The 16,478-nt window shown below is 47.5% G+C and overlaps 1 protein-coding gene across 6 annotated transcripts in view; it reads right to left on the reverse strand.

The window, feature by feature from the left end:
* LOC143808697 (cytochrome P450 2B11-like) overlaps positions 1–16,478 on the reverse strand; it is a 535,684-nt gene that overhangs the window by 18,373 nt on the left and 500,833 nt on the right. The gene's annotated exons all lie outside the window — the stretch shown is intronic.

Here is a 16,478-nt window from a genome sequence, read left to right on the forward strand (position 1 = left end):
TTATGGCGTTGTCTGCACTAACCAGCCGTGTGCATTCCTCAAATCACTGAAGGACTTGACACAGGTCTTGTAGCTTCGACCACTGCACACCTGACAACTCCATGTCTGCCATCCAACTGCCTGCCCGTGTATCCTCCCACAAATACATAACAGCATGCCTCTGTTCGCACAGTCTCTGAAGCATGTGCAGTGTGGAGTTCCACCTTGTTGCAACGTCGATGATTAGGCGATGCTGAGGAAGGTTCAAAGAACGCTGATAGTGCTGCATACGGCTGGAGTGTACGGGTGAACGGCGGATATGCGAGCAAAGTCTGCGCACTTTGAGGAGCAGGTCGGGTAACCCCGGATAACTTTTCAGGAAGCACTGCACCACCAGGTTTAAGGTGTGAGCCAGGCAAGGAATATGTTTCAGTTGGGAAAAGGCTGTGGCAGCCATGAAATTCCTTCCGTTATCACTCACTACCTTGCCTGCCTCAAGATGTACAGTGCCCAGCCATGACTGAGTTTCTTTCTGCAAGAACTCCGACAGAACTTCCGCGGTGTGTCTGTTGTCACCCAAACGCTTCATTGCCAATACAGCCTGCTGACGCTTGCCACTAGCTGTCCCATAATGGCACACCTGGTGTGCAACAGTGGCAGCTGCGGATGGAGTGGATGTGCGACTGCGGTCTGTGGACGAGCTCTCGCTTCTACAGTTGGAGGAGGAATAGGAGGAGGGGGGGCGAACGCCTACAGCCAACTCTTTCCTTGACCATGGGCTAGGCAGAACTGTCCCAATATTGCTGTCCCCTTTGGACCCTGCATCCACCACATTCACCCAGTGTGCCGTGATGGACACGTAACGTCCCTGGCCATGCCTACTGGTCCATGCATCTGTTGTCAGGTGCACCTTTGTAGTCACAGACTTCCTGAGTGCATGGACGATGCGGTCTTTAACATGCTGTTGGAGGGCTGGGATGGCTTTTCTAGAAAAGAAGTGTCGACTGGGTAACTCGAAGCGTGGTACATAGGGTTGAGCGACCTTTACTTTTATAGGATCGGGTCGGGTTTCACGAAACCCGACTTTTTCAAAAGTCGGGTCGAGGGAAATCAGCCGATCCTATAAAAAAGTCGGGGTCGGCCGAAACTTGAAACCCAATGCAGTGCATTGGGTTTCCAATGGTTCCCAGGGTCTGAAGGAGCGGAAACTCTCCTTCAGGCCCTGGGATCCATATTTAAGTGTAAAATAAAGAATTAAAATAAAAAATATCGCTATACTTACCCTCTGACGGGCCCTGGTACTAACCGGGAACCTTCCTTCCTTAGAATCAGCCTTCCAGGACCTTGCGGTAACGTCACGGTGACGTTGCGGCTTGTGATTGGTCGCGCGGCCGCCCATGTGACCGCTCGCGCGACCAATCACAAGCCGCGACGTCACCGTGACGTCACCGAAGGTCCTGGAAGGGCTGATTCTTAGGAAGGAAGGCTGCCGGAAAGAAGCAGGGCGTGTCCGAGGGTGAGTATATACCTAATAGGAATATACTCACCCTCGGCTTCGTTCCGGCAGCCTTCCTTCCTAAGAATCAGCCCTTCCAGGACCTTCGGTGACGTCATGGTGACGTCGCGGCTTGTGATTGGTCGCGAGAGCGGTCACATGGGCGGCCGCGCGACCAATCACAAGCCGTGACGTCACCGCGACGTCACCGCAAGGTCCTGGAAGGCTGATTCTAAGGAAGGAAGGTTCCCGGTTAGTACCAGGGCCCGTCAGAGGGTAAGTATAGCGATATTTTTTATTTTAATTCTTTATTTTACACTTAAATCTGAATTCCGATACCAATTCCCGATATCTTAAACATATCGGGAATCGGTATTGGAATTCCGATTCCAGATTCAGAAGATCGCCGACTTCATGGCCGACCCCACACAGGGGTCGGGTCGGGTTTCATGAAACCCGACTTTGCCAAAAGTCGGCGACGTCTGAAAATTGCCGACCCGTTTCGCTCAACCCTAGTGGTACAGCGTAGTCCATCAGCGCTTTAAAAGCTTCGCTTTCAACTAACCGGTAGGGCATCATCTCTAATGAGATTCGTCTAGCAATGTGGGCGTTCAAACCCTGTGTACGCGGATGCGAGGATGAGTACTTCCTTTTCCTAACAAGAGTCTCATGTAGGGTGAGCTGGACTGGAGAGCTGGAGATCGTGGAACTAGCGGTGGTGCCGGTGGACATGGGTGACTGAGAGAGGGTTGGAGATGGTATTCTTGCCGGTGCCCTACATGCAGTGTTTCCTACTGCAAACCAGGTGATTCCCTGACTGCTTTGGCCTGGCGACAAAAGCTGCACAGATACTGCAGGTGGTGCGGGAAATGGTGGGTTGACAGTGAGGGAAGGGATGTAGCGTTGCTGACTAGCTTCATTGGCTGAGGGTGCTGCAACCTTTAGGGACGTTTGGTAGTTAGTCCAGGCTTGCAAATGCATGGTGGATAAGTGTCTATGCATGCAACTTGTATTTAGACTTTTAAGATTCTGACCTCTGCTTAAGGTAGTTGAACATTTTTGACAGATGACTTTGGGCTGATCATTTGGATGTTGTTTAAAAAAATGCCAGACTGCACTCTTTCTACTATCGGATGCCTTTTCAGGTATTGCAGACTGAGCTTCTTTAACCGGATGGCCACGCTGTCCTCCAACTGGTTTTGGTTTTGCCACGCGTTTTTTGCCAGATACGGGCCCGGCAGATGGAACCTGTTGTGATGTTGATGCCTGCTGCGGCTCCTCCTCCTCCGCTTCAGAACTACTGCCGCCTGCATCCTGTTCCCCCGATGGCTGCCAATCGGGGTCAACAACTGGGTCATCTATGACCTCCTCTTCTATGTCGTGTGCAACTTCGTCTGTGTCACCGTGTAAGCCGGTGGTATTGCGTTCGTGACGGGGCACCATAGTCTCCGCTGGGTTTGATTCTGCCTCAGTACACTGCGAGGGCAATTTTCTGGTCTGAGTCAAAGGAACAGCATAGTAATCTGGCTGTGGCTGTGCATCTGTGCACTCCATGTCCGATTCAACTTCGAATGGGCATGGCCTGTTAACTGTTTCACTGTCTAACCCAGGAACGGTATGTGTAAAGAGCTCCATGGAGTAACCTGTTCTGTCGACTGATGCATCCTTCACTGTTGTTCTGGGTGGAGGACACAATGAAGCGACTTGTTCCTGACCGGGAGCATCCACTGATGATGCACTGCTCTGACATTTTGCACTTTCCGAGGAGGAGGCGAAAGAGCTAGAGGCAGAGTCAGCAATGAAAGCCAATACTTGTTCCTCCTGCTCCGGCTTCAAAAGTGGTTTTCCTACTCCCAGAAAAGGGAGCGTTCGAGGCCTTGTGTAGCCAGAAAACGAATCTGGCTCAACAACTCGAGACTTAGGTGCTGTACTGCTTTTACCATGACCACCTGATGCTCCACCACCACTACCATCATTACCAGCTGACAATGACCGCCCACGGCCACGACCTCTTCCACTAAACTTCCTCATTAATTGCAAAACGTAACCAAAGTAACAGTATTTGTTACTGTAAAACAACTTATAAGGTGAACTCAAACTTCTGTTGTTATATATACCTTTATAGGTGCCTGACACTGAAAGGAAAATCAGGCCCAATGTTACACACTAGGTTTTCTGTGCCCCAATAATTTGAGACAGATGGCACACACAGGACCAGCACTCAAGCAGAAATGCCAATCTTAATCTCCCACTATTTTTTTTTTTTATGGGAGAATGTAAAAAAAAAAAAAAAACAATATTACACACTGGTTTTCGGTGGCACACAATGAGAGACAGATGCCACACACAGGACTGGCACAGAGGCAGACTTGCCAATCTTTATCTCCCGGACTCCCACTATTCATTTTTTTTTTTACAGGGAGAATTTACCCCCCCAAAAAAAAATGGCCCAGTATTACACAGTGGTTTTCGGTGGCACACAATGAGAGACAGATGCCACACACAGGACTGGCACAGCGGCAGACTTGCCAATCTTTATCTCCCACTAATAATTTTTTTTTTAAAAGGGAGAATTTAGAAAAAAAAAAAAAAAAGCCCAGTATTTCACAGTGGTTTTCGGTGGCACACAATGAGAGACAGATGCCACAAACAGCAATGGCACAGAGGCAGACTTGCCAATCTTTATCTCCCACTAATTATTTTTTTTTTTACAGGGAGAATTTACCCCCCCAAAAAAAATGGCCCAGTATTACACAGTGGTTTTCGGTGGCACACAATGAGAGACAGATGCCACACACAGGACTGGCACAGCGGCAGACTTGCCAATCTTTATCTCCCACTAATAATTTTTTTTTTAAAAGGGAGAATTTAGAAAAAAAAAAAAAAAAGCCCAGTATTTCACAGTGGTTTTCGGTGGCACACAATGAGAGACAGATGCCACACACAGCAATGGCACAGAGGCAGACTTGCCAATCTTTATCTCCCACTAATTATTTTTTTTTTTACAGGGAGAATTTACCCCCCCCCAAAAAATGGCCCAGTATTACACAGTGGTTTTCGGTGGCACACAATGAGAGACAGATGCCACACACAGGACTGGCACAGCGGCAGACTTGCCAATCTTTATCTCCCACTAATTATTTTTTTTTTTAAAAGGGAGAATTTAGAAAAAAAAAAAAAAGCCCAGTATTACACAGTGGTTTTCGGTGGCACACAATGAGAGACATATGCCACACACAGGACTGGCAGGACAGAGGCAGACTTGCCAATCTTTATCTCCCTGCAGTAATCTCAGGAAAGTATGGCAGGCAGCTATAAAAAGGACTGCTGCACACAAAAGTGGGGACAAACACACAAGATAGCTGTGCAGAAAGGAAGGAACAACAGGATTTGTGCTTTGAAAAAAGCAGTTGGTTTGCACAGCGGCGTACACACAAAGCAACGCAGCTATCAGGGAGCCTTCTAGGGCAGCTCAATGAGCTACAGCGCTGAGGAAAAAAAAATGTAGCTTCCACTGTCACTGCAAACAAAAGGTGGTGTTGGACAGTGGAAATCGCTACAGCACAAGCGGTTTGTGGCTTTATGTACCCTGCCTATCACTATCCCTGCTTCTGAAGAAGCGGCAGCAACCTCTCCCTACGCTCAGATCAGCAGCAGTAAGATGGCGGTCGGCGGGAACGCCCCTTTATAGCCCCTGTGACGCAGCAGAAAGCAAGCCAATCACTGCAATGCCCTTCTCTAAGATGGTGGGGACTGAGATCTATGTCATCACGCTGCCCACACTCTGCGTCCACCTTCATTGGCTGAGAAATGGTGCTTTTAGCGTCATTGAAATGCGACTTTGGCGTGAAAGTCGCGTACCGCATGGCAGAACCCACACAGGGATCGGGTCGGTTTCATGAGACGCCGACTTTGCCAAAAGTCGGCGACTTATGAAAATGAACGATCCGTTTCGCTCAACCCTAGTAGTGAGTGATAATGGAACGAATTTCATGGCTGCCATAGCCCTTTCCCAACTGAAACACATTCCTTGCCTGGCTCACACCTTAAACCTGGTGGTGCAGTGCTTCCTGAAAAGTTATCTGGGGTTACCCGACGTGCTCCTCAAAGTGCGCAGACTTTGCTCGCATATCCGCCGTTCGCCCGTACACTCCAGCCGTATGCCGAACTATCAGCGGTCTTTGAACCTTCCCCAGCATCGCCTAATCATCGACGTTGCAACAAGGTGGAACTCCACACTGCACATGCTTCAGAGACTGTGCGAACAGAGGCGTGCTGTTATGTATTTGTGGGAGGATACATGGGCAGGCAGTTGGATGGCAGACATGGAGTTGTCAGGTGTGCAGTGGTCGAAGCTACAAGACCTGTGTCAAGTCCTTCAGTGTTTTGAGGAATGCACATGGCTGGTTAGTGCAGACAACGCCATAATAAGCATGAGCATCCCGGGCCTAATGCGTCTGCTGATGCAAAGTTTGACGCACATAAAGGAGCAGGCGTCTGCAGCCGAGGAAGAGGAAAGCCTTGATGACAGTCAGCCATTGTCTAGTCAGGGCCGTGTAGAGGACGCGGTAGCGGGCGAAGAGGATGAGGAGGACGAGGAGGATGATGGGGATGAGTACTTTTTTAATGAGGAAGCTTCTCCTGGGCCAACAGAAATTAGTGGCGTTGCAAGGCCGTGTTCTGGTTTTTTAAGGGAGACAAGTGACGTAGATTTGCCTGTAACTGCCCCTCAAACCAGCACAACCGCAGATTTGACAACTGGAACTTTGGCCCACATGGTGGATTATGCGTTACGTATCCTCAAAAGGGACCCATGCATTATTAAAATGATGAGCGATGATGATTACTGGTTGGCCTGCATCCTTGACCCTCACTATAAAGGCAAATTGCAAAATATTATGCCACATGAGAACCTAGAACAAATATTAGCTACCAAACAAGCTACTCTTGTAGACCGTTTGATTCAGGCATTCCCAGCACACAGCGCCGGTGATGGTTCTCACACGAGCTGCAGGGGGCTACAGGGCAGAGGTGTTAGAGGTGCACAAATCAGAAGTGGCGTTGGACAGAGGGGTTTTCTGACCAGGTTGTGGAGTGATTTCGCAATGACCGCAGACAGGACAGGTACTGCAGCATCTATTCAAAGTGACAGGAGACAACATTTGTCCAGTATGGTTACTAACTATTTTTCATCCCTTATCGATGTTCTCCCTCAACCGTCATTCCCATTTGATTACTGGGCATCCAAATTAGACACCTGGCCTGAATTGGCAGAATATGCATTGCAGGAGCTTGCTTGCCCAGCAGCTAGTGTGCTATCAGAAAGAGTATTCAGAGCTGCTGGTTCAATATTAACCGAAAAAAGGACTCGTCTGGCTACCCAAAATGTGGATGATCTAACCTTCATTAAAATGAACCACTCCTGGATTTCAAATTATTTTGCCCCACCTTTCCCGGCTGACACCTAGCTTTCCTATAAAAAGGTCTTGCTTGTGGACTGGTCTTACTGAGTGTTCCAATCTCTTAATTTGCAGCAGGTGTTTGTCCAGCATACGACATGTTTACACCTCCCTCAATGGGAAAACTCCCCCCACGGGGCCGTGGTCTCGCCACTTGGCGCAAGCACCCGTTAGAGTGCCGTTTGTCGGAAGAGGTGGGTGTGCCCGCTTTTGGTCAACGGCACTGCCACTGGGTCCCTCCATAGTACAATAAAGTGTCTCTGGCGATGGTGGCGCGCACCCAACGTCAGACACACCGTTGTAACATGAGGGGCCCTGGGACGGTACCGCCGGCCACAAGAGAGTTCACCCCCCCAGCTCAAACTGTGCTCTACCACGTGCAAAATTATCTCTCACAGCTCCACCAATGTTTAATCTATGCGCTGACATCATTCAATGCCTGGCACTGACAATACCAATTTGTTGACATCTATGATGCTAGTTAAAGTAGTCTGGGTCAGTGTCCTATATTGACACCAGTAAATTCTTACTGCCAAATTACTATGTCAGAAACTCAGCAGATGAGCCCACCCCTGTACCTAAGTATGCCACACTTTTTTTTTTTTTTTGTTGTTTTGCGAGACATTAACATCTATTTATTTTTTGTGAGTACTAACTGTGTCGGACACTCCTTGCAATCGTCCTCCGCTGACCACACCAATGCTGCCTGTGTACCCCTGCGAGATAACTCTAAGTGCCTTGAGCCTTTTTTTATTTATTTTAGGCCTAGTAAGCCTGTCTGCGGTCCCTCCTTGCAATCCTCCTCCACTGACCACAACAATGCTGCCTGTGTACCCATGTAACCTATTTAAAACTGCATAGAGCCTATATTTATTTATTTTAGGCCTAGTAAGCCTGTCTGCGGTCCCTCCTTGCAATCCTCCTCCACTGACCACAACAATGCTGCCTGTGTACCCATGTAACCTATTTAAAACTGCATAGAGCCTATTTTTATTTATTTTAGGCCTAGTAAGCCTGTCTGCGGTCCCTCCTTGCAATCCTCCTCCACTGACCACAACAATGCTGCCTGTGTACCCCTGCGAGATAACTCTAAGTGCCTTGAGCCTATTTTTATTTATTTTAGGCCTAGTAAGCCTGTCTGCGGTCCCTCCTTGTAATCCTCCTCCACTGACCACAACAATGCTGCCTGTGTACCCATGTAACTTATTTAAAACTGCATAGAGCCTATTTTTATTTATTTTAGGCCTAGTAAGCCTGTCTGCGGTCCCTCCTTGCAATCCTCCTCCACTGACCACAACAATGCTGCCTGTGTACCCATGTAACCTATTTAAAACTGCATAGAGCCTATTTTTATTTGTTTTAGGCCTAGTAAGCCTGTCTGCGGTCCCTCCTTGCAATCCTCCTCCACTGACCACAACAATGCTGCCTGTGTACCCATGTAACCTATTTAAAACTGCATAGAGCCTATTTTTATTTATTTTAGGCCTAGTAAGCCTGTCTGCGGTCCCTCCTTGCAATCCTCCTCCACTTACCACAACAATGCTGCCCGTGTACCCCTGGAACCTATTTAAAAGTTCATAGAGCCTATTTATATATTTTATTTAATATTAATAAAGCCATGATGGACTACGCTGTACCATGCTACAAGCTAACCAGTCGACACTTCTTTTGCGAGAAAAGCCATCCCAACCCTCCACCAGCTTGTAAAAGACCGCATTGTCCATGCACTCTGGCAATCTGTGAGTACAAAGGTGCACCTGACAACAGACGCATGGACCTGTAGGCATGGCCACGGAAGGTTACGTGTCCATTACGGCGCAATGGGTTAATGTGGTGGATGCATGGTCCACAGGGGACAGCCTACTAAGTCTGTCTGCAGTCCCAAATTCAAATTGTCCTCCACTGTATAAATCTGAGCTTCAACCTTCTGGCTCTCATTAAGTGCTTTTTTAACAAAAATTGGTGGTTAGGGCCTACTAACGGTGTCTGCCGCTCCTGGGTGTTGTCCTCCACTGTATAAATCTGAGCTTCAACCTTCTGGCTCTCATTAAGTGCTTTCTTTAAATAAATTGGTGGTTGGGGCCTACTAACGGTGCCTGCCGCTCCCTGGTGTTGTCCTCCACTGTATAAATCTGAGCTTCAACCTTCTGGCTCTCATTAAGTGCTTTCTTTAAATAAATTGGTGGTTGGGGCCTACTAACGGTGTCTGCCGCTCCTGGGTGTTGTCCTCCACTGTATAAATCTGAGCTTCAACCTTCTGGCTCTCATTAAGTGCTTTCTTTAAATAAATTGGTGGTTGAGGCCTACTAATGGTGTCTGCCGCTCCCTGGTGTTGTCCTCCACTGTATAAATCTGAGCTTCAACCTTCTAGCTCTCATTAAGTGCTTTTTTTAAATAAATTGGTGGTTAGGGCCTACTAACGGTGTCAGCCGCTCCTGGGTGTTGTCCTCCTCCTGAGTGTTCTCCTCCTCCTTGGTGTTCGCCTCCAGGTTGCCTTGTCTGAGCTTCAACCTTCTGGCTCTCATTAAGTGCTTTTTTAACAAAAATTGGTGTTTACGGCCTACTAACGGTGTCTGCCGCTCCCTGGTGTTGTCCTCCACTGTATAAATCTGAGCTTCAACCTTCTGGCTCTCATTAAGTGCTTTCTTTAAATAAATTGGTGGTTAGGGCCTACTAACGGTGTCTGTCGCTCCTGGGTGTTGTCCTCCACTGTATAAATCTGAGCTTCAACCTTCTGGCTCTCATTAAGTGCTTTCTTTAAATAAATTGGTGGTTGGGGCCTACTAACGGTGTCTGCCGCTCCCTGGTGTTGTCCTCCACTGTATAAATCTGAGCTTCAACCTTCTGGCTCTCATTAAGTGCTTTCTTTAAATAAATTGGTGGTTAGGGCCTACTAACGGTGTCTGCCGCTCCTGGGTGTTGTCCTCCACTGTATAAATCTGAGCTTCAACCTTCTGGCTCTCATTAAGTGCTTTTTAAAAAAAAATTGGTGGTTACGGCCTACTAACGGTGTCTGCCGCTCCCTGGTGTTGTCCTCCACTGTATAAATCTGAGCTTCAACCTTCTGGCTCTCATTAAGTGCTTTTTTAAAATAAATTGGTGGTTAGGGCCTACTAACGGTGTCTGCTGCTCAAAGGTGTTCTCCTCCACTGAACAAAGCAGTGCCGCCTGTTTACTCCTGTTACCAATTTTGAACTTTATTTTGCCCACTTTATTATTTGGGCCTACTAACTGTGTCTGCCTCTCATTACAGTTGTCCTCCACTGAACTAAGCAATGCTGCCTGGTTAGTCCTGTTACCAATTTTGAATTGCATTTTTCCCACTTTATTATTTGGCCCTATATCAGTGTTTCCTCCTCATCCTGCCCATTGCCCAGCTGGTGCTACATGAGTCTTGTGGTACTTTGACCCAGACCACTACATTCCCCTTGCACGCTACACAGCCACAATCTGACCCTGCTGAAAGTCAGGTTCCCCTTCCCGCATACTGTACCACCTTACACAGGGACAAAGAGGAAGGTGCAGATGAAAGTGCAGGTTTCTTTAACAGGTAGGGGGCATACTCGTTGGCGACGTCACAGGCTCAGGGCCCCTCAGAGTACGCAAAAGTGTCGCTGCCGGTGGGAGGTGCCCCCGCCGTGCAAACACACCGCTGTACTTTGAGGGGCCCTGTGCCAGTGCCAATGCGAATGAGTGGGACCCCCCTGCTTGCTCAGGATCACAGCACTTGCAACGTTGAAATACTTACCTCTCCCTGCTCCACCGTCGTGACGTAGTCCACTTTCCTGGGCCCACTAAAACCTTGAACCAGCCCTACCCCCCACAACTTTTGCCAAATGACCCCCAATTTCCAATGCCCAACTATTATTATAAAGTTAATTAAGATTGACAAGCTTCAGAAACAAGAATGGATGTTTTTGGCATTAAAATGGGCACTGTAGGTGTATTCCTGGCCTCCACTCACTGCCGACTATGCGTCCCCATTGACTTGCATTGGGTTTCGTGTTTCGGTCGATCCCCGACTTTTTGCGATAATCGGCCGACTGCACTCGACTCGACTTTGGACAAAGTCGGGTTTCGCAAAACCCGACTCGATCTTTAAAAAATGAAAGTCGCTCAACCCTACTCCAAGGCTATTTCATGGACAGATGAGGGCAATCCCTTTGTTATGTCATTCTCAATTAAGCAGATAAAAGGCCTGGAGTTGATTTGAGGTGTGGTGCTTGCGTTTGGAAGGTTTTGCTGTGAAGTAAACATGTGGAACTCTCCATGCAGGTGAAACAAGCCATCCTTAAGCTGTGAAAACAGAAAAAACCCATCCGAGAAATTGCTGCAATATAAGGAGTGGCAAAATCTACAGTTTGGTACATCCTGAGAAAGAAAGAAAGCACTGGTGAACTCATCAATGCAAAAAGACTTGGGCTCCTACGGAAGACAACTGTGGTAGATGATCGCAGAATAATCTCCATGGTGAAGAGAAACCCCTTCACAACAGCCAACCAAGTGAACAACACTCTCCAAGAGGTTGGCGTATTAGTATCCAAATCTACCATAAAGAGAAGACTGCATGAAAGTAAATACAGAGGGTTCACTGCACGGTGCTAGCCACTCATAAGCATCAACAATAAAAAGGCTAGACTGGACTTTGCTAAAAAAAATCTAAAAAAGCCAGCACAGTTCTGGAAGAACATTATTTGGACAGATGAAACCAAGATCAACCTATACCAGAATGATGGAAAGAGAAAAGTATGGCAAAGGTGTGGTACAGCTCATGATCCAAAGCATACCACATCATCTGTAACACACGGCGGAGGCAGTGTGATGGCTTGGGCATGCATGGCTGCCAGTGGCACTGGGTCACTAGTATTTATTGATGATGTGACACAGCACAGCAGCCGAATGAATTCTGAGGTATTCAGAGCCATACTGTGTGCTCAGATCCAGCAAATGCAGCCAAACTGATTGGTCGTCGTTTCATACTACAGATGGACAATGACCCAAAACATAAAGCCAAAGCAAGCCAGGAGTTTATTAAAGCAAAGAAGTGGAATATTCTTGAATGGCCAAGTCAGTCACCTGATCTCAACCCAATTGAGCATGCACTTCACTTGTTAAAGACTAAACTTCAGACAGAAAGGCCCACAAACAAACAGCAACTGAAAACCTCAGCAGTGAAGGCCTGACAGAGCATCAAAAAGGAGGAAACACAGCGTCTGCTGATGTCCATGAGTTCAACCTTAAGGCAGTCATTGCCAACAAAGGGTTTTCAACCAATTACTAAAAATGAACACTTTATTTAAAATTATTGAATCTGTCCAATTATTTTTGGTCCCTTTAAAAACAGGGTGGCACATGTTAAGGAGCTGAAACTCCTAAACCCTTCATCCAATTTTAGTGCGGATACCCTCAAATGAAAGCTGAAAGTCTGTACTTCAACTGGATCTGAATTGTTTTGTTTAAAATTCATTGGTATGTTCATCCACCCAGCTCTCCTGCTGTCTGTCTATGAAGTGCACATAGTACATCACCTAGCTTTGCACACTGACTTTCCTCTGCTCCTAGCATTCTCATGGTATGTTCATCCACCCAGCTCTCCTGCTGTATGTCTATGAAGTGCACATAGTGCATCACCCAGCTTTGCACAGACTTTCCTCTGCTCCTAGCATTCTCATGGTATGTTCATGCACCCAGCTCTCCTGCTCTCCTGCTGTCTGTCTATGAAGTGCACGTAGTACATCACCCAGCTTTGCACACAGACTTTCCTCTGCTCCTAGCATTCTCATGGTATGATTTCAGCTAACTCCAGCTCTACCCTAGTGTTATTTATGACCCTGTTTACTCAATGCTTGATTGTATGCATCTGGTCCACTCTTTATTCTCTGACCAAGATGAACAGAAACCACTCCTCTCTGCTTCACACCTGAACGCACTTAGTTGAACATATATTGCATAGCTCAAGTCTGCAATGACTTCAGTCTGCAGTGTGATTCCTATAAGTGTGTCCTAGAAGTGTGAAGATTAATTTTAGAATTAAAACCAGAATTGAACCAGAAGGGAACTGAAGGTAACTGGCTAGTCACTGTAAACAATGTTTCTGTTTATTTTCACTTTCACCCCCATAATCCTTCATTTTCTGCTAACTCCCCTGATCCCTACACCAAGTAAGGAACTGTTCATCTCCTCTTCAATCCTCCCCATCCACCTCACCACCTCCTCAGAACTGTTCCTTAACATACAATCCTCTGTCTCCAAACACAGACAGCCCCCTCATGCCCTCTCCTGCTCCCACCTGCTAACACTTTCTCTGCTCCTTCTCACTGCTGGTGATATCTCTCCAAATCCTGGTCCTCCTCACCACATTCCCACAGTCATATCTACCTCCCATCCATGCTCTATCACAACCTTCCGTAACCTCTCTAACCTTATACCCATTCACCCAGCCCCTGCTTCCCCAGTCTCACTAACAGGAGCTCTGTGGAATGCTCGCTCTGTCTGCAACAAGCTTTCCTACATTCATGATCTTTTTGTTACTTCCAAACTTTCCTTCCTCGCCATCACTAAAACCTGGCTCACCCCTTCTGACACAGCCTCTCCTGCTGCACTTTCGTATGGTGGCTTCCACCTTTCTCACACCCCCCGCCCCAGCAGCAAACATGGCGGAGGAGTTGGTTTTCTCCTGTCAGATACCTGCTCCTTCACCCCAATCCCACTGCCACCCTCTGATACCCTCCCTTCATTTGAGGTGCACTCTGTGCGCATCAACTCCCCCTCCAACCTCCAATTGGCTGTCATCTACCGCCCCCCAGGGCCAGCCACCACCTTCTTTGACCATTTCACCACCTGGATACTTCATTTCCTTTCCGCGGACATCCCTACTATCATCATGGGCGACTTCAACATCCCCATTTGCACTTCCCTCTCAGCTGCCACTAAATTTCTATCTCTCACTTCCTCCTTCGGCCTCACTCAATGGTCTTCTACTGCCACCCACAAAGATGGCCACACACTGGACCTAATCTTCACCCGCCTCTGCTCCCGATCTAACCTCTCTAACCCACCTCTTCCTCTCTCTGACCACAACCTTCTCACATTCTCTTCCCTCTTCACTCCATGTCTACAATCCCCACCCCACAAACTTTCACACCCTCGCAGAAATATTAAACACCTTGACCTATACTCATTCTCCCGAATCCCTCCTCCCTCTCACAGATATAAGTTCCTTACACAATGCGGATGATGCTGCTGCTCTATATAACACCACAATAGCTGTAGTTTTGGAATTTGCTGCCCCACTTACACATACCAAAGCTCGCAAAATCAACAGACAGCCCGGGCACACCAGCCTGACCAAAGAACTGAGGCAAGCTTCCAGATCTGATGAGCGCAGATGGAAAAGATCCCACTCCAACGAGCACTTCATCGCATTCAAACAGTCCCTCACTACTTTCAAGACCACACTCGCCACAGCTAAACAAACCTACTTCTCATGTCTCATATCCTCCCTGTCTCACAACCCTAAACAGTTATTCAACACCTTCAATTCTCTCCTCCGTCCCCCAGCACCTCCTCCCTCCCCACTCATCTCAGCTGAAGACTTTGCCTCATTTTTCAAGCAGAAGATTGATAACATCAGAGACAGTTTTGGTCAACAATCCCCAGAGCCCTTCCTCCCGACTTCCCAGCCCTCCACCTCCAAAACCAACTTCTCCACCATTACAGAAGATCGACTCTCCACTCTACTCTCAAGATCACATCTCACCACCTGTGCACTTGACCCGATCCCATCCCACTTCATCCCAAACCTCACCACAGTCTTCATCCCAACCCTAACCCATCTCTTCAATCTATCACTAACAACTGGTGTTTTCACCTCAAGCTTTAAACATGCCTCCATCACACCTATCCTCAAAAAGCCCTCTCTTGACCCATCCTCTGTATCTAGCTATCGCCCTATATCACTTCTCCCCTATGCCTCCAAGCTACTGGAACAGCACGTCTACCTTGAACTGTCCTCCCATCTCTCTTCTTGCTCCCTCTTTGACCGCTTACAATCTGGTTTTCGGTCCACCACTCCACTGAAACTGCCCTTACTAAGGTCACCAATGACCTCTTATCCGCCAAGAGCAAGCAACACTACTCTGTTCTCCTCCTCCTCGACCTGTCGGCTGCCTTTGACACAGTGGACCATTCCCTATTATTACAGACCCTCTCATTGCTTGGCATCACAGACTTGGCCCTATCCTGGATCTCATCATACCTAACAGACCGGACATTCAGCGTCTCCCACTCACACACCACCTCCTCACCTCGCCCCCTATCTGTCGGAGTTCCTCAAGGTTCAGTCCTTGGGCCCCTGCTCTTCTCCATTTACACCTTTGGCCTTGGACAGCTCATAGAATCTCATGGCTTTCAGTATCACCTCTATGCTGATGACACACAGATCTACATCTCTGGACCAGATATCACCTCCCTACTAACCAGAATCCCTCAATGTCTGTCCACTATTTCATCCTTCTTCTCTGCTAGATTTCTGAAACTTAACATGGACAAAACAGAATTCATCATCTTTCCCCATCTCACGTGACCCCCTCAACTAACCTATCCATTACAGCAAATGGCTGCCCACTCTCCCCAGTCCCACAAGCTCGCTGCCTCAGGGTAATCCTTGACGCTGATCTCTCCTTCAAACCACATATCCAAGCCCTTTCCACTTCCTGACAACTTCAACTCAAAAATATTTCACGAATCCGTACATTCCTCAACCAAGAATCTGCAAAAACCCTAGTCCATGCCCTCATCATCTCTCACCTTGACTACTGCAACCTCCTGCTCTGTGGCCTCCCCTCTAACACTCTCGCACCCCTCCAATCTATTCTAAACTCTGCTGCCCGACTAATCCACCTGTCCCCCTGCTATTCCCCAGCTTCTCCCCTCTGTCAATCCCTTCACTGGCTCCCCATTGCCCAGAAACTCCAGTACAAAACTCTGACCATGACGTACAAAGCCATCTACAACCTGTCTCCTCCATACATCTGTGACCTCATCTCCCGTTGCTTACCTACACGCAACCTCCGATCCTCACAAGATCTCCTTCTCTACTCCCCTCTTATCTCCTCTTCCCACAATCGCATACAAGATTTCTCTTGCGCATCACCCCTACTCTGGAACCCTCTACCACAACACATCAGACTCTCGCCTACCATCGAAACCTTCAAAAAGAGCCTGAAGACCTACCTCTGACAAGCCTATAACCTGCAGTAACAACCGATCAACCAAATTGCTGCATGACCAGCTCTACCCTCGCCTACTGTATTCTCACCCATCCCTTGTAGATTGTGAGCCTTCGTGGGCAGGGTCCTCTCTCCTCCTGTACCAGTTATGACTTGTATTGTTTAAGATTATTGTACTTGTTTTTATTATGTATACCCCTCCTTACATGTAAATGGAATAAATGGAGCTATAACAATAAATAATAATAATGATAATAATAATAATAATAATAATAATTGTGGTAACGTCTATAACCAAAATTAGAAAAATGTTGT

The sequence above is a fragment of the Ranitomeya variabilis genome, chromosome 2, assembly GCF_051348905.1.
Source record: "Ranitomeya variabilis isolate aRanVar5 chromosome 2, aRanVar5.hap1, whole genome shotgun sequence".
Lineage (NCBI taxonomy): Eukaryota > Metazoa > Chordata > Amphibia > Anura > Dendrobatidae > Ranitomeya > Ranitomeya variabilis.